This window comes from Protopterus annectens, chromosome 14.part0 (genome assembly GCF_019279795.1).
Source record: "Protopterus annectens isolate FY-2018-M chromosome 14.part0, PAN1.0, whole genome shotgun sequence".
Taxonomy (NCBI): Eukaryota; Metazoa; Chordata; order Ceratodontiformes; family Protopteridae; genus Protopterus; species Protopterus annectens.
The window spans coordinates 1,029,342,565-1,029,366,834 of NC_056748.1; positions in this window are offsets into that span (position 1 = coordinate 1,029,342,565).

A 24,270-nucleotide genomic window follows, 5' to 3' on the forward strand; every position below is an offset into this window, starting at 1 on the left:
TGCTGACTACGCTGACATCTCCAGGTTATGATATCTTTGCAAGTTCATTGCAACTGAGATGTACTATTTGCTTCCAGATGAAAATGACTAAAAGGAAAGTGGACAGTGGGCACACCTGTATGCACTTGGCCTTATCCTTTAATATAGCATACTACTAAAAACTATGCTGGAAATAAGTGTATCCCCAAAGAATAACATGCAGTTTAAGTATGAAAAGTGTGGGGGGACATGTAAAAATTATGTGACAGACCACTCCTATAGGCATGAGGTTTCCTATATTCATAATCAATACAGCACTAGACATCTGTTTGAATCTCTGCTCTCCTTAGGACATAAAATAGATTGGAAAATGTTGGCTGTTGTGGGTATTGTTCCATGCTGCATGTGGGGTATACAGCTCTAGGATGGCCCAAGTACCCTGGTTATAACTGTGTGTAAAATAGCTAAATATCTGCTATCTTATACTTGTCTGCTGGGTTCCTGAAAAGGTGACTTTGGTGTCTGTGTGTTTATCGTGTCTGTTGCAGATGCATGTACATGTGTGTGTGTGTGGGGGGGGGGGGTATGCATGCCATACTGACTCAAAGCTGCAGTCTACACAAATGGTATCCCACCACCTGTTACAACATGCTGCAGGAGTATCCATGTTCCTTCACATCACATTCATGATAAGAGAATACAAAAGGCATGAGCACATGGGTACATCTAGGGGATCATCAAGCTTTTAAAGTCTCATCCATTATTTCAAGAGATATCTCATTATGTTGTACCTCATTTTATTTCAGCTATCTAAACTGATTAAATTAATCAGAATTACTGTAAATCAGCTTAGTGAAGGACCAATATCTTGGCTGCTATGTTTTCACACTGGCTGGCAACACCTTTAATGAAATCAGTGTTTTCGCATGGTAGCCACCCTCCTGTACTTTGGCATCTGAAACCTCCTCTGGCACTAATTTACATGCACTCCAAGACTGCACTATCATGGAGGCAGGTGGGATTTCCTAGAGATGAAACTCTTCCTCTCCGTCTTTGATAGTGCAGTTGATTACACAAGTTGTTACTCAGTCAATGGTACCCTTGTTAAGAGGAAATTGATTTCCTCCCTTTCGAGTTTTCCCATGACAGAATGGATTGCTTCCAGATGCAAATATACCAGATATAATTACATTTGCTGCACTGTCCCTAACTAAACTAAGAACATGGATGCTACTGGGGAGTCACCCATGCAGGAGTGAGAGAGGTCAGAGGCTGACTGCTGCCAACTGTATGATGAGGTTTCCTCTTTGGGATTCCATTTATCCAAAGGAACCAGACATAGTAATTATAACGTAGTTATCCTGTTGGCCAGTAATGAATAAAAATGAACTCAAAAAATTCAGAAATCTCAGTTATTGCTCAACTAAACAAATTGAATATGTGTGTGTTTGTGTGTGTGCTCCATATGGTCGTACACTGTTATTTTCTTCCACAGCAGACTAGTAGACTTATGATTATTTCATCATATCTCATGCTATTGACGTGTTTACTTCCTAAAATGAGTTGCCATGTACAACTTAATCTTTTGGTTTGGTAATCAGGAAATTAAATCATTTCCACATCTCATTATGATTTCTACCCATTTCTGTTTAAAAATGTTGAGAGATCTAAAGATTTGGTAGATATGCAGCCTTCTTTGCAAATTCATGTTTGAGTTTGCATACAGTTAGGTTTATAAAATGATAATTATCATGTCCTTTTTGCTGTAAAAGTATGCGGCTGCCATCTGCAAAGTATATGTTACCTTTTAAATTAACTTTTAAGTCATTGTTTTGAAAAACACAGAAAAATGCATGTCGTAAAATAGAAGTCAAACTTGAATATGTATCACTATATGATCTACATTGCTCCTCCTGTGATGCAAAAAACACTGATTACATTTCAATATTCTGGGCAAATGGCCATACTGCAAGAGCCATAAAGGTCTTTAAAAGACACATGATAAGATTCCCCGGATGTGTTCCAAAAAGCTCCTGTCATGAGACCTAGGCACTTTAATACATGTACTATGTTGAGGGACAACACATACAGTATGTGGTGCTGGATGTCTTTCTGTATATCAAAAATCAAACTAACAAATGGGAAGTGATTAAGCACAAATGGTCAATTAACAGCTGATCAACAAATTAAAAAAAAACAAAGTACAGCATTTTTTTGCGGGGGCAATTCCCATGGCAACCTCACACCCCATGATAGTTATATATACCAATTTCGAGATCACAAATTCCCTGATCTCCACTGTACCACAATCTTGCTCACATTTAAAAAGCCAATGTGTGTGATCAGCTGATTTTTGACCATGAGTACTAGCTTTTTTTTTCATGGTCAATGAAAAAAACATTTGACTAAAGGAATGTAATCCATGGAGTATAGTTCACAGTAGAGGAGTCATTAAACCCTTCTACATCTAACACTAGTCCATTTCACAGCAAAAATAAATAAATAAAATGAAGTATTGGTAGTGGCAGCATACAGGGCATGAATGATTGCAACGTTCAGATAGCAGTCACACAAGGGGCAAAATAGTAAGCTAGCAATGCATGCTTACAGGTACATAATTCCATGGAAATGAGGAACCCCATGCAAATAACAATCTCAAAATGATGGCCCAATCCAGAAACTTATAAAATGGCTGCATTGTGCCACGGACTATATCCATTTTAGACACAGAGTTCATGGTTTACATGATGGGAGTGATGCTAGGCTTAGCAGTAGCCGTAGTGCAGCAGCATGTGTTATCAAGCACTATTGCAGCCAGTGCCTGCAGTGCTGCATTTCCCTGCCATCCTCACCAGTGAAGGAAGTACAGACAAGGGCTGACATATAACCAGCTTACAGACCAGCAGATTATGGACCGTATTCGTTGAACTTTGCCACCCAGAAATGGAATGAAGGAGGATGCATGGAATCCTTATTCATGTGGATACTAAGTCATATGCAGCCTTAACCAACCCCTTTGGGATTCTACTGGAGATGTTGCAGACATCATTCTCACTAATCCTTAATCTGTTCCTCAACAATATTCTACAGCATGTGGAGGAGCGTATTGACTTTCCCAGGATTGCAGAGGAGAGAACCAGCACTGTGTTGGCATTTTACCACATAGATAATTTCCTTTAGGACCCAAGATCCATAGACTGCATACATATTTGTATTAAGGTCTCTCTTTGTTGAGAGAGCCTAAAATACATCAAAAAAAAGGGCTTACACTCAAAAACCTGACAGGTGTCTCTTGGCATTATTTATAATATGTCTGTGAGCCGCTTGGTATTTTCCATGATTCACACAGTTGCCACACAACTAACCTATAACAAGGGTTCCTATGAGGGGACTTATCACAGGGTTGTGTATTTGGCAGGTACACTAGATAGATACACAAACAGGTACCATGCAAGCAGGGAGTAGGCTACATATAGCTGTCTACATGCTGCAGGCCTTGTTGGATTTGCCCTTGAACTCTGGTTGAAGATCCCCATATGCAGTCTTCACCTAATCCAGAAAATTACCCACAATGCAGCTCAAGTGTTAATGCAAAGCACAGTGAAGACTTTCTTAGGCTTACTAAAGGGATGCATCCATTGTATAGACATGCCAGAAAAGACAATGTAGTGCAGTCTAGACATCTGCACCAAAATTAGGTGAACATCTTGACAGGGTCTTCCATACAAATCAAACCAGCAGCAGAGGGGTGGGGTGATAAATCTGAGGAGCAACACACAGCAACAGTAATACCACTGCTAAGGCAGGGATGGGTGCAATTTGTTGCAACACTGGCAAAGAGGAAGTACCTGTTCAAAAACTATCGGTTACGATAAAATAACACAGAAAAACATAATGCATGCAGAATCATACCCAAGCTATGCAGGACAGTTCACGGACTAGCCACACTGTGCATTAGACATCACCATACCCACACAGGTCAGCATTGCCCAGTCATCATAATTCAACAGGTTGGGGGGCACAGTGACAGGTAAGTGCAACAATCTGAGATAGGGTAGGGTCACGTGAGGTGAACAAAGTGCCCATGTACTCAGGGAGGTTGTGAAGAGTCTGATATCACATCCTCCACTGGTGGGGGTCAATCCATGAGGACATGAGCACTGGCAGTGTCCATTGTGTTGCCTTGTGGCCTTGTGGTATTGAGATTTGATGTGGTCTATGACTGGGAAGGTGTAGAATTATGGGATCATGCACATTCACACTGACAAGGCATAATGTATGCTATCTCCTCTGAGCACACAACCAGCCTACCATATATGTAGGTTGTCGTCTCTGAGCACACAACCTCCCTATCATGTATGTAGGTTGTCTCATCTGAGCACACAACCTCCCTATCATGCATGTAGGTTGCTCCTTATGAGCACAGAGCCACCCTACCATGTATGTAGATTGTCCCTTATGAGCACACAACCTCCCTACCATGCATGTAGGTTGTCCTTTATGAGCATGTAACCTCCTACCATGTATGCACTGCATTCATAGGTACAGCTCCCTCCATGCACCTGAATATCAGATAAAATTATTAATATGTGCAACACCCAATTTACATACTATATCCATACCACAGCTTAGCTCTTAGAATGATATATCCCTTACGGCATGTGTTTCCCGTGTCTTTTTAAGTATAGGGTTTGCCTCGCGCGCGCGCGCACACACACACACACACACACACACACACACACACACACACACACACACACACACATACAGGTAAATGGCACAGCACTATGCCAGTATTGTGGGATACACTGTCATCTGCTTCCCCTGTCATTGATGTGCACCACAGGAAGTGTTGATCTTCCTGAGGTACTTCACCAGATAAGACTTCTTCCCTAACTCTGTGAAGATCCAAGTGTACATAAGCCATACCTCTCAACTGTTTTGCCTCATAATTTTGCTGTTTCTCATAAAATCTGTGGTTTTCTGGCAAAATCATTGAAGACTGAAGCCACTAAATAATGACATACATTTGAGTTTCAGACTTCATTTCTTTCAGAAAATGCATGCTAATACAAAGTCTGCTAATCTTGCAAAAACGCTTATAAGAGCAATAATTAAAATATTTCTCTGGTTGTGGGCCTTTGTCCCCCTATTATTTTTGTCTTTGACTAGATTTCTTGTGCTTGGAGGTTGTGAGGTATGATTCATTCACATTAGCTGTGCTTTGCAAAATGGAGCAGATGTTTTATACCATGGCAACAAAAGCTTGCCAGCACGGCAGGCAAGCTAATGGTACCATTTACTGCCAATGTCCATGAATCGCAGTCAGTACATGATGCCCAGTCTAAATGTCTTGCATCATAGTGACCATGAAATGTGTGACCAGTGTGCTTGTACATACTATGTGTCTAGGTACAATGATACAATCATGCAATAACACCATAGTGTAGTGCTATATTGTGAGATAGGTGATTCACAAACATGTAGGTATGTACACAGGGATACCATTTTTGCTCCTTGAATGCACCTGAGTAAGTGACCATAACTGCTTCAGGCCTGTAGAATGCAGGACTCCTGCATGATATGCCTGGGAAAACAGGACTTTTCTTTACTTGCTTGCTGTACACAAACTTTAGGGAGAATCTCTTGGGTTGGTGTGATGGCTCACTTAGAAAATGGATACCTGGCACAAACTTTAGCATACTGAGTGATGCCATTGATGTCTCCTGTTCTGATAGGCTATGTTGGCAACAGCATAGTGATCTGAAGCAGCCCCACTTTGACCTGCTTCATCAGTGGGTAGCAGAGTTTCAGGAGTGGAAACCTATAATAAACTAAGTATTTTTCTGTACTATTACCTTCTACTATTTTAACTGTTACACAAATATACATAAGAGCGTAGCTCATCTCTTTCAACCTTTGGTATCTATTCCATTTTCTCCCTATTTATATTGTGAATGAACAGAGATGACACTTTGCTATGCACACACATATCTATCTGATGGCAGCTGTTATTGCATTTTTATGCTGGAAAAGAACAAAGTGCAGTTATATGGCACTACACTGCACATGGGGAAGTGCAGTGACTTGACCCCATACTAGCCTGTCATCTTTGTGATTTCCGTCATGTTAATCATATGTCCTTTAGTATGTACCTCTCATCCTGTATAGCAGGAATTATTATTCCAGGGATAAAAATTCAAAGGGGGATATTCCAGGGTGACTCTCTGTCACCGCTGCTATTCTGCCTTGCCTGTAACCCATTAAGCTGTCTACTTAACAGCTTAGGCCATGGCTATAATTTGGGTCCTAGAAAACAACAAAGTGTAAAGACTTCTCATATTCTCTTTGTCGATGACTTGAAACTGTATAGCTCGTCAGATGAGGAACTGAAAGTACAACTGCAAGTTGTCAAAACTTTTTCAGATGATTTAAGAATGTCATCTGATCTTGATAAATGTGCAAAGGCAACCTTTAAAGCAGGAAAACTGCAGCACCAAGCAAACATCAGTTTGGGACAAGAATGTGATATAAAAGAACTTGAGCAAGAGAGTGTATAACTATTTGGGAACTGATGAAGGATCAACAATAATGCATGAACAAATGCGAACAAAACTTAGTAAGGAGTACTTTAGAAGACCTAAATTAATCCAAAAAACAGCACTGACATCTAAAAACAAAATCCAAGCTATAAACCAATTTGCTTTTCCTGTCCTAGATTACAGTTTTGGAGTGAGTGATTGGCCCCAAAATGTGTTGGATAGATTAAATAGGAAAACAAGAAGGATGCTTCATGCCCACCAACTGATTTATAAAAATCACTGCATACCAAGATTATATATTCCTCGTTCCGAAGGAGGGATGGGCTTCCTTGAAAGTGATTACATGTATAGATTGGCAATTGTGGGACTCCACACAAATCTGCTGATCTCACAAGACCTAAATGTAGTGAAAGTTTTGAAACATGAGGAAAATAAATCTAAGATGACTTCCCTGCTAAGGCTAGCAAAAGCATATCGGCGTCAAGCAGGAATGGAAATCAAAACACAATTGGATAAAAACCAGGCAGCAACTGAATGTGCCACAAAAACAAAAGAAATAATATAAGGTGAAGGACCAGATGAGAAGGCAAGAAATATGGAAAATGCATAAATATAGTTGCAAATATAGAAAACTTCTGGTAGAACCTCATGTTGATCAGGAACAAAAGCAAGAATGGTTAAGGAGAGGTGAATTCAAACCAAGAGATGAAAGGTTAATATTGGCAGCTCAAGATAGCGGGCTATGTACACATTGGTTTACAAAGTCCACTGAATATTTGGGAGAAACAGACAAATGTAGGTTTTGTAAAACAGAATTGAAAACTGTTGCATACCTCGTTTCTGGTTGTGACATACTAATAGCAGAAGGACTGTATACTGAAAGGCATAATAATGTGGGGAGACTTTTGCACTGGGAATTGTGCAAACATTATGGTACTGAAGTGGCTGAGAAACACCGGAAACATGAACCACAAAGCATCATGGGAAATGATGGTCTGCATCACATGGGATCATCCATTGCCAACAGTTCAAAAGACAGATACCAGAAAACCGGATATAGTGATCCAAGAAATAGACAAAAGTAGTATTGGTCATTCAAATCACCATACCCAGTGACTACAGTGTCCTGCATACAGAGAGAGAGACACAAAGCCATAAAATATCAAGATTTGCAAGCAGAACTGAGAGCCATGTGGAAGAAAGATACCCAGATAGTTCTAATAGTAGTAGGAGCAATGGGTCTTATAAAAAGAGTCTACAATCATCTTTAGATATGTTACCAATACATGTAACTCCATACAAACTGCAGAAAGAGTCATTACTGGGCACATTTTGGGCGCTACAAAGAGCACTTTTGGCTGACATAAAAGAGTGAAACAACACTAATTTCATAAACTTTAATCATACTTTGACTTAGGAATGGGGTCCATTCCTGTCATGGTATTAGAAACCCAAAAGATTTGGAGAAAGTAAAAACAGGAAAGTGCTGCTCCTCCCATTACTGCTGTACATCTTTAACTGTGCAGCTCTTTTTCTTGAACTGACTGCATTAGTCACGTATTAAAACACACCTGAATGGGTCTGTAACTTTTCATACAGTGACCTCCTCAAAAATGAGTGCTGCTTACTTGCACAGAGCTTGTCTGTGTATTCTAGCTGTTATTCATATTGTAACCGGTATAGTCCTGTGCTCAGACATTTCTGTATAAGGTCTGTCCATTTTTGACTGTTTTAGTTTCTCCTGTGTTCTTTGTCTTTAATACAGTAATGTGTAAATTTTCTCGGGTCTATGTCAGATGATGGATAAACCAAAATCTCCAACTGCATTAGTTCTAAACTTTAAACATCAAAAACAACTTATTTTTCCTTGAATGCCAGTGAAACAAAAAATGTCTTTTTTGCACCGGCAAACTCCCTGCATATTATATATACCAACTCCAAGATCGCACCAAATTAGGGAAGTGACAAAGAAATGCATCATGCATAGCAGGGACAAATCCTGGAAGCTTTACCAGAAAAATAAAATGTCTTCTACCTTGCTCCAATACACCTAACTCCGCAACCAAGTAAAAAAACTAATCACCTTGTACAAAAAAAAACTACTACAATAAACTTCAGTCCAACAATAACAAGAACCCAAAACAATTCTGGAAATCAGTTAATTCCCTACTCCATCCAGGGTCCAGGAATAATCCCTGCCCTGACCCTAGTATAACGGACACAGAACTGAGCTCTCACTTCAACACATTCTTTACAGAATCCATAGCTAAGCTAATCAAATCTTTCCCAAACAATAATCCATCCAACTCTCTTTCCTTAACACCCAACAACCCTAACTGTCCTCTCAATTTCCAGCTCAAACCTGTTTCAACTACTTTTATAAAAAGGCTCTTATCAAAACTAAAGCCATGTTCTAATGCCCCTGACAACATACCATCCTCCTTCCTCAAATGTGCTGCTGAAGGTATTGCTTTCCCAATCAGCATCTTAATTAACAGATCCTTAAAAGAGTCGTATGTACCCAAACTTTGGCATTCAGCTTACATTCTACCTCTTCACAAAGGAGGCAAAAACACCAATATTTCCAATTTCCGCCCCATTGTCCTACTCTCGCCAATATCAAAAATTCTAGAAAAATGTGTCCACCACCAACTTATGCCTTTCTTAACTCAGATCCACCTCCTAACACCCACCCAACATGGCTTCCACCCTGGCCACAGCACCATTACTGCCTTATTATCCTTCTTAGAAGCAGTCAATCGAGCCTGAGATTCTGGACTACTAGTATCCACAGTACTGCTAGATCTTTCTAAAGCTTTTGACACCATCTCCTATAAACACCTTCTCTTTCATCTCACCAACCTTTATCTCTCCCCTAATACTCTATCCTGGTTCTCCAGTTACCTATCAGACAGATCTCAAGCTGTCAGATGGAAGAACTCTACCTCCTCCTTCTTGCCAACACCCACGGGTGTTCCCCAGGGGTCCATCCTTGGACCCATGCTTTTCAACATCTTCATAAATAACCTTCACACTGTCATCCCTGACACAACAGTTATCCAATACGCTGATGACTCTAACTCAGTCTGTGCCACCTCTAACCTTCCTGAACTTCTGACTAAAACCCAAATAGCTTTTTCCACTACTGAGAACTGGATGAACCAAAACCATCTCTCTCTCAATGCTAATAAATCTAAAATACTTCTTTTCCCTCCCTCCAGGGCTTTCTCTTTTGACAAAAATGCTTTCAAAGTCCTAAGCCAAACTAACACTGCTATAGAAGTGGTCCTTTCTGCAAAACTCCTTGGCATTACCATAGACGAACACCTTAAATTCGATATCCACATACAACAAAATATAAAGAAAACCCACCAAAAGCTAGGTATGTGCTATAGGAATAACCGCTTTCTCTCTAACTCCTCTAGGCATACCTTAGCAACTACCTACCTTCTACCTTCTTTACTATATGGAGCCCCTCTTCTAACTAACCTGTCTTCTTCCAACACCTCTAAACTCGAAATTTGCTATAATAAGATCTCTAAATTTGCAACTAAATCCAAAACCTCTACTCACCACTGCCTTATCCTACAATCTCTGAACTGGCTAGAACTCTCTAACCACCTAGACTATCTCCAACTAACCACCGCTCACAAAATAATATTCTACCCAGATAAATGCCCAGCCTTAACAAACATCCTTCCACCATACATCCCAAATAGATCTCTGAGATCTGAACACCAAAATTTAATCTCTGTTCACAAACCCAAACGTCCTGCAGGCCAGCTCCTTCTCTCTTTCTCTCTAGGCAAGAAATGGAACTCTCTTTCTCCTTCACTTAGGGCTAAACCAAACTCAGAATCCTTCAAGACCCAACTTTTCTCATACCTGTCTTCTAAACGGAAATATTCCTGCTTTCACCCTACATAAATACAAGGGAATTTCCCCATTGAGCTCGCTATACTCCTTGCTCCACGCTACCCTCAAACTATTATTTTCTGTTCTCCTAAAACAAACTTAAGCTAACATTCTCTGATTAAGCAATTTCTCTCCCTTGACTCCAAGTATGTAAATATTGTAAATATCAAGTAACCTGAGATCCTTATATTACAGACAGTTGAAACTTGCTGCTCTGAATGGAAATACCTGTAAACTGTGTTCTCGATTATCTTTAATTGTGTTTATGACGTACATTTTATGCATTTGCATTTCCTGACTGTATGAATTTTATACATGTATTTTACCTTTAACATTATGTAACCTTTATTGTATCGTATTGCTTATGGAGCTTTTCTCCCCCGGCCTCCACTGAAAATGGGCACGTTCTGGCCCAGTGGACGTCCCTGGTAATCAAACTGAAAATAAATAAAAATAAAATAAATAAATACCAATAAATATAGGCATTCAGCAAAAAAGCTGTTGCAATGTTTTAATTTTCAAACTAATGCAGTTTGAGATTTCATTTTAATGATAATCTTACATGGACCCAACTTTTCACATAATTTATATAGAACTTTATAGAGTACCTGGAGGCATTTTGAAAATTACATCAATTTACTACTGAAATATTAGCCTTTTGATATGTACTTTACAAGGCACATCCAACAAATGGAACATCCACAGAGGTTCCTCACTAAAGGAATACAGGGTGCAAGTAACATGTCTTATGCTGGCTGCATCAAAGCCCTATCCCTGTATTCTGTCTCCTACAGGTTGTTGAGGGGGGATCTGTGCCTGGCTTACAAGGTATTGTCAGACTGTACCCTGATGGACCTCCTGCATATTCACAAAGCAAACAGCACCAGAATTATTTTAAAGACTTAAACCTTGCCTGTGATATAAATAGGACCAGCTGGAGAGACAGGTATGTACCCCAGAGACTACACCCTTATCTGGAACAGGATCCGAAACCATGTGAAACAGAATTACTTCCTAACCCAATGTAAGTGCAAATTGGACAACTGACTGGGGAGCAGGAAATTCATCCCTGTTTTGGCATCTATATTTCTAATGGACACAGGCAGCCTGTAAATGTTTATCTCACAAGCCATTGCTTACACTTATCAAGGGTACCAGAACTTGTAAGAGATTTGGGATACATGGCTATGCTTAAAAAGGCTGTAGTGGTCATTAGCCAAGTACATACACATGAACTTATGAACCTATGGCCTCAAGTAAAGAAAAAAAGTATTCTTGAAAAAGAATACAAAGGATACACCTAAAGAGGAAGCCGAATTGCAAAATGCTTTTATTGTCTAATGATACAGAGAAGGAGCTGCTTCTATCTGCTTTTCTGTAAATTATTAAATAATGATGATATGGCCAAGGTGGTGCAGCGGTTAGAGGTGTCACCTCAAAGCAAAAGTTTCTCCTGTTTGATTCTCGACTGGAGCGCCTTCTCTGTGGAGTCTGCATGTCCTCCCCACGGTCTAGTGACTTTTAAAGACATGCAGGTAGGTGTGTGCATGAATGGGTGTGCCTTTTTTGAAGGTTGGGCATCGGGCTGGCAACTCAGCACAGTAAAAATCCACTGCCAATCATTAGTGGAACGAAGTTCCACTGTGGCAACCCCTAACTGGGAAAAGCCGAAAGACATTACTTTTAAATAATGATGATAATAGAAACTGAAATACCAGTTTTAATTATACACGAGAAAATATTCAATCACCTTTTCCACATAAAGCATTACAAGATACAACATTTAAGTTTGCAATGTGTTCCGGAGAAGTTTTATGGTTGGTGTATGTTATGAAAAATAAAAAGAACAGTTGTTCATTTTTGTAAAGGAGATGGACTAGCTATGTATGGAAATAAATACTTAAAGAAGCTTGTCTTTAACTAGAAACAGGTACATTTGTGAGGCAAAGTGTGTCAACCAAGATAAAGTTAAAAAAATCAAGTCTTGGATATATATATTGACAAGCTTTGACTTAGACACACCGTGTGATTTTCTGAAACTCTGCCTTGCCATTTGAAATGAAAGACTATAGAAAAAGAAAATATCTGTTTGGTAAAACATAGTGGATGGGCTTGTTTTCCCATGGAAATGGAGTGTAACTCATTCCCCCTGCATGGTAATTTCAAGTTAACTGTAAACTAAGCAGCTAACACAGGAATATACACATATATCCATTTGCCAGAGCAGACAGAATGAATGATGTGCTGAGTGTTGGAATCATGTTTTCAAAGGTAGATTTAGCATATGCTTATCAAAATGTATTACTTGATGATGATTCTAAAGATACATAGTAACAAAAATATGTATTATGGCTTGTCTGTGCATATCTGATTGCAATTTGGAGTGAGTTTTGCATATTCTATTTTCCAAAGAATAATGGAAAAATCTTTTTTAAAATATAAACTTAGTCACTTAGATGATTTGCTAGTTACTGGTAAGACAGAGACTTAATACCTTAGTAACTTGCAGAACTATTAGAGAGAATATAAAAATGTTCGCTGACAAGAGAAAAAATCAAAATGTGAGTTTGTTGCATTTTATTTGGCACTGTGCTGGATAGAAAAGGAATTAATTGTGCAGCCAAGAGAGTGAGCATAATTCATGATGCTGCCCCCCCCCCCCAAAAAGAAAATTGTATGAAAGAGCTAAAGGTATAATTTTGCTTATTAAAATACCATGGAAAGTTTTTGTACTTACCAGATTGTTACTAATGGAACAAGCTTATGGAAATGGAAACACCAGGAACAGAATGAACTTAATGTAAAGAATCACCAACATGTGATAACGTTATTATATTCTGACCAAGAGCTGAGATGTACAGTAGTACATAATGTTTTTATGTGATATTGGAGAAGTGCTTTATCATGTCATGTTGTCAGGTGAAGACCTATGATTGTCCTTGCTTCAGACACTCCTTCTCAGTAGAAACAAAAAAGTATTTACAAACAAAAAAGCAGCTCTAACTTTGATTTTTGGAGTAAAGGATTTGTAATTTTTTTATACCCCCCTTTTGCATCCTCTCCAGCTGGCCATCAGCTGATTGCATTACTATCCTCAGTACTAACCGGTTGGGAGTGGGATCAGAGGGCAGTGGTCAGCATCACACTTATACTGTTCTGTATGTCACTGCATTTTTTGGTATGCCCTAACTGGGCAGAACTATTGACACCATGCACATCACTGCACATGCTTTCAGTTAGCCCCCCCCCCTTCTGTGACCAATAGCAATCTACCGTATATTTATAGGGCTGCTGCCAATACTAAAGGCATATCAGCATGCAAGCACACAACCCCTCCTCCTTCCTGGAGTAGACAAGCTGACAAATAGACATTCCTTCCCAGCCCCCTTGCCCAGCTTATAAAGCAGGATCTATTGTCAATATTGTATGGAAAGGATAACGCATGCCTCTCAAATGTACAGATTTTCACAGAATGTCCAGTTGTGGTTTACTAGCAAATCATTGAGGATTGAAGTCACATGAATAACTTTGTTTTGAGCTTTTTATTGGTTAAATTGTTTAATTCAATTTGCTTACTGTTTGAACACAGCTCTATAGAGTCAGGCAACCAGCCAGTGCTCTGCTGTATTCATCTTTGCAATCCAAGGAATCTGTTGCATTCTGCTAACCATAAGAACAATTTTATACTGTATCTTGTACTTTTTAACTGAATTTTTGCTATATTGCTGATTTTTTAAAACTGTTATTGCTGATTTGTTGACTTTTTCTCTGCTGTAGCATAGACTAGATTCAGACCTACTGAATCTGTTTCTGTTTGTTAAACTGAGCACTAAACCAGGTTATCTTTTGTTGGAGAGGACCCCTCTTCACCCTTGTGGCAGGAGAGTGCAGCTAGGACTCATCTGATTGAAGGTTGCTTGCACAAGGCTCAGTTTTGAACTTTTTTATTGTTAAATTGTTTAATTCAGTGTGTTCACTGTTGCTATATAAGTCCTGGGTTTGCGTCAGTTTGCACTTCTTTTAACACAGCTCCACAGAGTTAGGTGACCAGCCACTTGTCTGCTGTATTCATCTGTTTAAACATAGCATACCACCATGCACCATTGTGCACTACCGCGGAGAGGGGGTAACCATCTGTGGTCATAGATGCAAAAACTCCAGTAGATACATTTTACTGTAGTAGCTACCCGTGATCTGGCTGAGAAGTCCTTAAATTGCACTTAGCTGCTCAGAGAGCCCCTCAGCTGCACCTTTGCCCCTTACACAGTCCCAAAACCACCAAATCTACACTAGTCTCATACCATTTAGTGAATCCCTACTAATTTAGACCCTTTATAAAGTACCCCATTAGTATAGAGTCCCTTTAGAGCACCCAGTTATACCACACCCCTCCATTTTCTATCCTCACTGTGAAAACAGGATTTAACCTAGCATTATGGATGGCCAGTTTCCCCTCTGTTTCTGCTACCAGCCTGATAGACATGGGTATCCTGAGGCAGTTTAGCAACTGCCTCATGTAAACTGACACCCCTCTACTCCTAAATCACCCAAGTACAATTCGTGAGACATGCATCTACACTAAGAATCTGGAATCCTTGCTCTCTTGTACACAGAACTGTAACACTGAACCGACTGTCAGCTCACATACTACACCTCCTTCACAAACCATGCATGCAACACATAAACCATCATACATGAAGGTACTCACCAGAAACTAACACCAGAGACCTTCCAAACAAAAACATGCTACACCTAAAACAGCACCTACAACACTCAATACACATAAAAACACAAGCATCAGTGTCCCACCAAATAAGCCCCTAAGGCAAAGCACATCTAAACCAAATTTTTTAGTCATAGGTGACTCCATTGTGAGACACACAAATATCCCACTCATCAGGCTGGACAAGGAGAAGGTTACGGTCAGCTGTCTGTCGTGTGGCAGGATCCATTAGATCACATATGTACTCAAGTCTCTCAACAACAAGTACTGTTATGACTCCATCATAGTTCATGTTGGTGTGAATGACTTGAGATGTATGTCACTGGACTGTATGAAGAGAACATGACTGACTCTCTGAATGTGTGTCCCAGGAAGGTATGTCCCTAGCCTTGAGCAACATTCTACCCTCACCTACCATGATAACGCAATATAAACAAAAATGATTGACTCAACAATTGGCTTAGCTTCTGGTATCATTCTAAGGGGATCCAGTTCCTGTCAGCCAGGGCTGACATGGTTGATAGACCATGCTGCTTTGCTAGAGATGGTCTTTACCTGTTACCTCTACACTTTTGGTTACTGGCTAAGGTACTTTTCTTCCCCATAGTGCTTTTTTTATTCAAGGTCTCAAGAACAACATTTCTGATGTGAAAATGTCTCTCACAAATAAATTAAAGGTTATTCTGCTAAATGCTAGGAGGTTAATCAGAAACTGCACTCTCTGGAAGCACTCCTGCCCTGGAGAATGATGCCTGTACAGTCACAGAAATTTGGTTCAGGGCCACAGAGAGTACCCTAGCCTTGCTAGGCTACAATGCCTTCTGCACTATCAAGCCACAAAATGAACGTGTGAGAACCAGAGGAGGAGGAGTATCTATCTTCATCAAAGATAAATACACCTCTAGACTGGTTAGAGCGAAAACTCCATGCAGTTGCTCCAACTTTACTTAACTGTGGTTAAGACCCCCCTTCAAGTCTCTGTTAACTGTACGCCTCTTCAATGAATCATGATACCCACACTGCTTATTTGGACCTACTTGAGTCAATCAAATTACAGCCAAACATTCTAGTCATGGGCAATTTTAACTATCCTTCCATTGACTGTGAAACTTATACGAGTACCAACATGCTCACACAAAGGTTCCTGGATATTAACACTGATGCCCTGGAAGAAATAGTATGCAACCCCACAAGGGGTTTAAATATTCTAGACCAGGTCCTCACCAACATGGGTGACCGTTGTACCACCACAAGTATAAATCTGATCACAAACAAATCAGTCACATTTGAAGTAGCTGTAACACCTGAACCCCTCTTAGATGAAATCAGGCTAAAAAATGTCACCAAAGCTAATTATACCCTCCTAAGGGATTGCATAAATAATTTCTAAGCTTCTGTTTCCACAGATGGCCTTGTCAACTATACTAAGGTATATGCAAATGTCCTGTACAATCATTTATACAAATATATTGACACTGCCATACCTGATATGATCAAAACAAGCCTCCCTGGTAGACATCTAGCATTAATAAGTTATACAACAACAAGAAGATGTTGCTGTCTAAGAAAAAAAAAGAGAGCGGTCTCAGCAGTGGAAGAATACACTTCTCTGCTTGAACAAACAAATAAGATAACTTGTAAAATCCTCTAAGGGCAATTTTGAAAAAAAAGTTAGAAACCATAGCTAAGGATAATCATAAGGCTATATCTGTAACCTAAAAGGTAGGACCCAGATGTGTGCTGAATTAGCTGTGGATGGCATCACACTCCTGCGAAAATAGTTAACCTGTTAACTGACAGGTCTGTTGAAAATTTCACCCCCCTGTCCCCTTCAAATAATACAGATAGCATTCCCTCTACATCTCCCCCACCTTGCATCTCCAAAGAGAAAGTCATTCATGCTGTCTCCAAGGCCAAAAACACAAACTCTGTGGTACCAGATGGCATCTCAGGTTGTGTTGTAAATGGTCTAAAACATGACTTAGCAACTCCATTAGGTACTCTTTTCAACCACAGCCTGAGTACTGTTTTTGTCCCTGCTGAATGGAAAACAGTAACTGTCACCCCCCTTCAAAAAGGGGGTACAGCAACAGACCCTGGGAACTACAGACCCATAAGCTTAACCGGCCTTATCTGTAAGGCCATGGAATGAATCATCATCATGGACCTTATAATTAAGGATATAGGTGATCTCCAATCCCTTGATCCGACACAGTTTGGTTTTGTCAAAGACAGGTCATGCCTGTTAAACCTGGTGGACTTCTTCAAAAACATCACCAGAGCCATAGAAGAATGCAAATCTTTGCATACAGCCTACCTTGACTTAGCCAAGGCCTTCGACACAATCCCACATTTGGGCATCATTGATAAACTCTCCCAGTTGAATATCAACCCTTATGTTGTCAGGTGGTTTGCTAACTGGCTCACTGACAGATCTTACTCAGTCACAGTTGGGGACATTACCTCAACCAGCAGATCTGTCACCAATGGGTTCCACAGGGCTCAGTGCTGGATCCCCTACTGTTTGGAATATATTTCTCAGAAGTTCAGGCCAAAACAGAGGGGCTGGGGATGACCAAGTTTGCTGATGTCTAAAATAAGAGGTATGCTACCAGATGAAGATCTTGGCACTAGAAGACAACAAACCTAAGTACCATGTTCAATCATAGCCTCACCTCAGGCTTTGTGCCCACTGAATGGTGCACAGTGACGGTTATCCCACTCCACAAAGGGGGATCCACCACGGACCCCGGGAACTACCGCCCCATTAGCCTGATGACCCTGGTCTGCAAGGCTATGGAATGTATCATCATGGAACTTATAAACAATGAAACTGGTAATCTCCAAACTCTGGACCCCACCCAGTTTGGGTTTGTAAAAGGCAGATCATGTCTCCTAAACCTGATAGACTTGCTTGAAGCGGTCACCAAAGCCGTAGATGAGGGTAAGGTGGTTCACACAGCCTATCTAGATCTCACCAAGGCTTTCGACACCATCCCCCACTCTGATTCTGGAATTATAGATAAATTCACTAAACTAGGTATAAATCCCTATGTCACAAGATGGTTTGCCAAATGGCTCACTGACACAGCCCACAGTGTGAAAGTAGCAGATTCCAAACCTGAAGTCAGACCAGTGACGAGTGGAGTACCACAGGGTTCAGTCCTGGGTTCTCTCCTGTTTGGTATCTACTTCTCAGAAATACAGGCTAACACAGAAGGTCTTTGGCTAACGAAGTTCGCAGATGACTGCAAACTAGGAGCCATAATCAAAACTCCTAACGATGTGGACATCCTACAAAAGGGTCTCACTGAGACAGATGCCTGGTGTCAAAGCCAGGGTCTCAAGCTCAATGCCAAGAAGTGCATTGTCATCCCTTTTGATAAAAACTCTGTACCCATGAACTACCACATAGGCGGTATTCTACTTAACACCAAAAGTGTGATAAGAGACCTTGGGACACAGATGGACAGTAATCTCACCTTTGGTTATCACATTGCTACAGTAGTCAGGAAATCCTTCTACATGGCACACCTCATCACAAAAGGTTTCTCATCCAGGAAAAAAGAGGTCATTGTTCCCCTCTACTCATCACTCATTAGACCCATTATAGAGTACAACACCCCTTTTGGTATGTACCTCACAAGACATCTGCAACAACTGGAAAGGCCGCAGAAATAACTCATAAAGAGGATTACCAGCCTCAAACAGATGCCCTACGCAGACCGTCTCAAAAAGTCCAGCTTTACTCCGTTACATATTGCCTACTCAGAGGCGATCTCTGCCTAACATACAAAGCTATGTCAAACCCAGAGCTGTTGGACATGCTCCACTTAAAGAAATCCCAATCCTTCTGAGCTACACGCTCTAGGGACCTAAACCTTGTCACCACAATAAAAAGAACATGCTGGAGGGATAGATTCCTGTCCCAGAGACTTCCCATACTCTGAAACAAGCTACCTATCTATATAAAACAAAGCTCCTCATTAGCACTCTTCAAGAAAAATCTTGATGAATGTATGGGAGATAGGAAATTCACCCAGGGGATCACTTCTGTGGCTCTGCTTGACAGGGGCACAGGAAAATAATTTCCTTGGGTGGCAAAAGCCAGGGTACCTTTTTGGCTAGGCTTATATAGGCCCTAGGGCCAATAGCCTTGTACCTACCTATGAACACTATCAAAGAACGTAAAATGTTCAATCAACACGGCTGTATGAAAAAACTTTATATTAAGAAACAATACGATAAAAACTACTAACACGTAAGTGCTTTCATGATTCACTGATCACTTCATTAGACTGAAAAGGACTACTCATCTTACTTATTTAAAACATTTGAGAACTAATCAAGTCATCCAAAGAGCCAGGTAAGAATCAAACAGCCACCCCCTTTCTACAGCTATAAAACTCAGTCTCTAACTACAATCAACCATAAGAAATCATAACCATTAAAAACACTTCAAACAACTCAAATGCCTAAAAAACTATAAGTACTCTAAAGAATAAAAGGATTCCGCTAGACGCATCAGTGAGGAGGTGTGCATGCCCTTAGAGCCGGTTTTAAAGAGACAGATTCATTAATACCTGGTGGCCCATCTGCATGTAAGATTGAAATCCAGTCTTGTTCCCTTAATGTGGTCTTATTCCTAATATCACCACCTCTTACACTTTCTTCAATAACTACAAGTACAAAAAATTTAAATATGTAGCGGCTCCCTTTAGCCTCAATATGCTGAGCTAATGCATTAGTATTTTCAGCATTTCTCACATCACTCATATGTTCAAGTAAGATGAGTAATACTTTTTAGTCTGATGAAGTGATCAGTGAATCATGAAAGAGCTTATGTGTTAGTTGTAGTATTTCTTAATAAAAAGTTTTTTTTATACAGATGTGTTGATCAAGCATTTTACTTTCTTTGATAAGTTTGCTGAGGACTGCAAATTAGGTACAATCATTGAATCCCCAGTTGATGTCAATATACTTCAAGAGGGGCATACACAAACCAGTGATTGGTGTCAAAGCCACAGACTCAATCTCAGTGCTAAAAAATGCATTATCATCCCCTTCAGTAAAAGTGATATCCCTGCAGAATATCATATAAATAATAATAATACCTGAAGTAACAACTCAGTAGTGAGAGACTTGGGAACGCAAGTTGACTGTACCCTAAAGTTTGACCACCATGTGTCTACTGTGGTAAGGAAAGCATTCTATGTTGCACACCTCATTAGCAAAGGCATTGCCTCAAGAGAGAAAGAGGTCATAACTCCCCTGTACTCGATGCCCATCAGGCCAGTAATTGAGTAAAATGCTCCCTTTGGTATGTACTTTATCAGGCAACTGCAGCAACTTGAGAGACCTCAGAGATTTCTAACCAAGAAAATTCAGGGTCTCCAGCACGTCATGCATTGACAGACTAAAGTCATTGTCACTGTACTCAGTAGTGGATAGACTACTTAGAGGAGACTTGTGCCTGGCCTACAGAGGAACCTCGGATCCAAACCTAATGAAAATACTGCACATACATAAGTCAAATTGGACAAGAGTCACCTGCTCCAGGGACCTTAACATGGCCTGCAACATAAATAGGACCTGCTGAAGAGACGGATATGTCTCTCAGATGTTGCCACTCCTCTGGAATAGGCTACCAATTCACATCAAACAGAGCTCCTCTGTGACCCTGTTTAAGTGTAGGCTGGATGACTGGATGGGAAACTATAAATTCCTGCTGGGGATTTCACCTATGACTCTCCTAGATAAGGGCAGTTATTGCTAACTAAGATCTTGAGTTTTGGCAAGATCCTTTATATCATGTTTCTCTAGTATTATATTGGATACACAGATCTAGCCTTATAAAGAACTTTGGGTCAAAATCCCAGAAACCACTTATGAACCTGTGAACTAAATAATACTAAATAATGACAGACATTTTAATTACAGACTTCATATCCTTCAGGAAATAAATAATAATGCAAAAACAGTTATTCTAGCAACTTTTTAAATTTATAGGAGCAATATTTAAAATCTGTCCCTATTTTTGTACATTTGTCCCCCATTGTTTCTGACTTTGTCAAGATTTTTTGTGCTGACAGGTTGAGAGATTTGGCATAAGGGGTCTGCCCACATAGCAGTGGCATATATCCAGAGATGGGTAATAATCTTAGTGAATGATTATCAGACTGAACATAGTATGTTGAAATAACATGCAATGCAATCTTTCTGGAATACCATTATATGAAATTGCTGATAATGTAACCGAAGATAAAGCAAAATTAATAAATGTAGGAAAAGCTGAAAACTGATACTCATGTATGGATGAGATAGAGAAATGCAAACACTATTTATGTCTGCAATGCAACAACCCCTGAGTTGATAATAGTATAAAAGCAGGGGTGTAACAAGAATTTTTTTAGAATTGTATACCTACCTCCAGAATGTAGCCCCCTCCATCATCTGTAGCCCTCTCCTACCTAAAAAATACAAAAAATACTTTAAATGAGACTTAAGCAAATAACCCATTTAACTAACCTGATATTCTCAACAAAAGGCATTTTAGGAAGTATATAACAACAAACTCTGACAAATATACTTAGAAAATTAAATTCTAGCACATATTTTGCATAAATTAAGTACAATTTTTAAAGTATATGTCTGACTGCACCCATGCCTACTGTCAAGAAAGGAGATATTGCCAGCCCAGCTATCTGGAATTTTGTAAATAATTATATGTTATTTGTGAATATTAACATGATTTATATAGAAGTGTAACAAAAGGAGATACTGCCAGCACAGCTGTCTGGAATTTTGTAAATGGTTATGTCTCATCTGTGAATGTCAACATGATTCATATGATTGTGTTACAAATGCATTAGAACTGTATGTTATGTTTATATCAAACTGCTGGTACAGAGGTATGTGTTGAAAAGGGTTTGTAAAGTACTGAGCTCAAAAATGTAACCACAGTGTACCCTACTGGATTAGAACAGAAATGTACCTGCACTATTGTAACCATTTAGATGTCTACATTTTTACAAGGGAAACTGAAACACAAGAGGTTAACTTCAGAAAACTAGCTTAAACTAAATTACTTTATGGCCACATGATAAAATGATGTTATCTTTCAGTTTCAGTGCAGGAACAGACACAATGTCTAGAACTCGGGGTTCACTGTATTGTCTTGGAAATGATTTTATTGTTTTATGACTTCCAGGATCTGCCTTAGATCTAAGAAAAGCCTTGTCTATGTATTTTCACAGGTAGATGATAAATACTACCAGCTGCATCTGGGGGGGGGGGTTACCTGGGATAGAGTCAGATGACAAGAAATGATGTCATCCTTAAAGCTATCCCAGCAGTAATATTTGAAATATTAATTTAAGAACTCTCTGAGAGACGCTGAGTATTCTGTATTTTGTCTTTGACCTGACAAGATGACCCATTCACCACATCTGCCCTGTTGCTCTGTAAGTAAGTTAACTAGGATATAGTAATTCTCTAGATGTAGTCAGGAATATAGCAAATCTTAATTTAGATGTTTTTCTTTATTTATTTGGGACTGTCCTGCATTGATGTTTTAAATATTTCCTGTGATTTTGTACTCTGATGTTGCTGTGATTATATACTGAATATTTGTTGTTCATTTATTATTTATTATTAAATAAATTTAAATATTTCATTGTGACTGATATTTGTGAGAGATATTTAACTTCTGAGAGTACTTGCATATTTATTTGGTGACACTGTAGGCCACTCCTAATAGCTTTGCTATTGGTCAAACTACCATTTGTACTAACAGTAACATTACAGAGTAAGATTGGAAACCCTTTGTTAATGACCTTAAAGTAGCTGATAAGGAGCTGGCTGGTAGCAGTGAAAACTACCTTATAGTCTGGGCAGAAGGGGCATAGCTAGTAAACCTGTGCCAGCCTTTCCCAGGTGTGTGTGCGTGTGTGTGTGTGTAAAACAAACCTCAAACAGTGTGTGTGTCAGTTACTTGAGCAGGGACTCAAAGCACTGGTTGGAGAGAGAGGGCGCTGGAAGTCTTGGGTTGACCACTCAGCTGAGATCGCAGCTCTATAGCTGTGCCCGTGGGGAGTCTTGTTGGGGATCTGGAGAAAGAGGGGGAAACCAGCCCCAGACTGACTGTGATCTCTGTCTGCTCTTAAGGGAAATTTCACTTGATGCAGAGAGCTGCATCTGGAAATACTGTGTGTGTACTTGTCATCCTCCTGCTGTACGTCCCCCACTGGTTCTATTGGAGAGGACTGAGGCTCCTTGATTACTGCTGCCAGTGGTTGGATGCCACACCTACTAACATAGCTCTCAACTTTCAGCAGAGAACAACTGTGTACTTTGGAGAACCAGACTATGTCAAGCAGTGCTTGAACAATGGCCTGCAGGGCTCCCGTGTATTGCTAAAATTAAAACTTTAGCACAGAACTGCATGTCTTACAAATTAGATAACGACACTGACACGACATATATGGAATGTGTACCTTTTCATAATTAGATAACGACACTGACACGACGTATATGGAATGTGTACCTTTTCATAATTAGATAACGACACTGACATGACGTATATGGAATGTGTACCTTTTCATAAGCAGTACACTTGTGTAAGTAAACCTACCATAACAGACGATGTTCAAATGATCACTGTTGTAGTAGCCTTATCTATATGGGTTATATCCTGCCAAGAATATAAGAGCTGGCTAGCTTCCAAAGTTTCAGGGCAACTTGCACTTCCCCAAACTGTTAGTTAGCTCAAGCTGTGAATAAAAATACAGGCTGCCAGGCACTTCAGAGCTTTCATGCCAACAGTGAGACGAAGGATGAGCCCTAAAAGGACAGTGCTAGGAACAACAAAAAATATGTATACTCACACCCTCGCACAAAGAATACAAGGGAGTTGCAGGGAGGGAGGGAGGAGCTACTGCAGCAGTGATCATTCAAGCATCTACTGTTATGGTAAGTTTACTTCTTCACCTGTGCTATGCTCTTCATATTGATCATGGCTGCAGTGGCCTTAGCTCTATGGGTACACTACACTAGCTCACTACATTTGGGAGGTGGAAGGAGAAGGGTCCTAGTAAAGCTTGTTGTAGACCT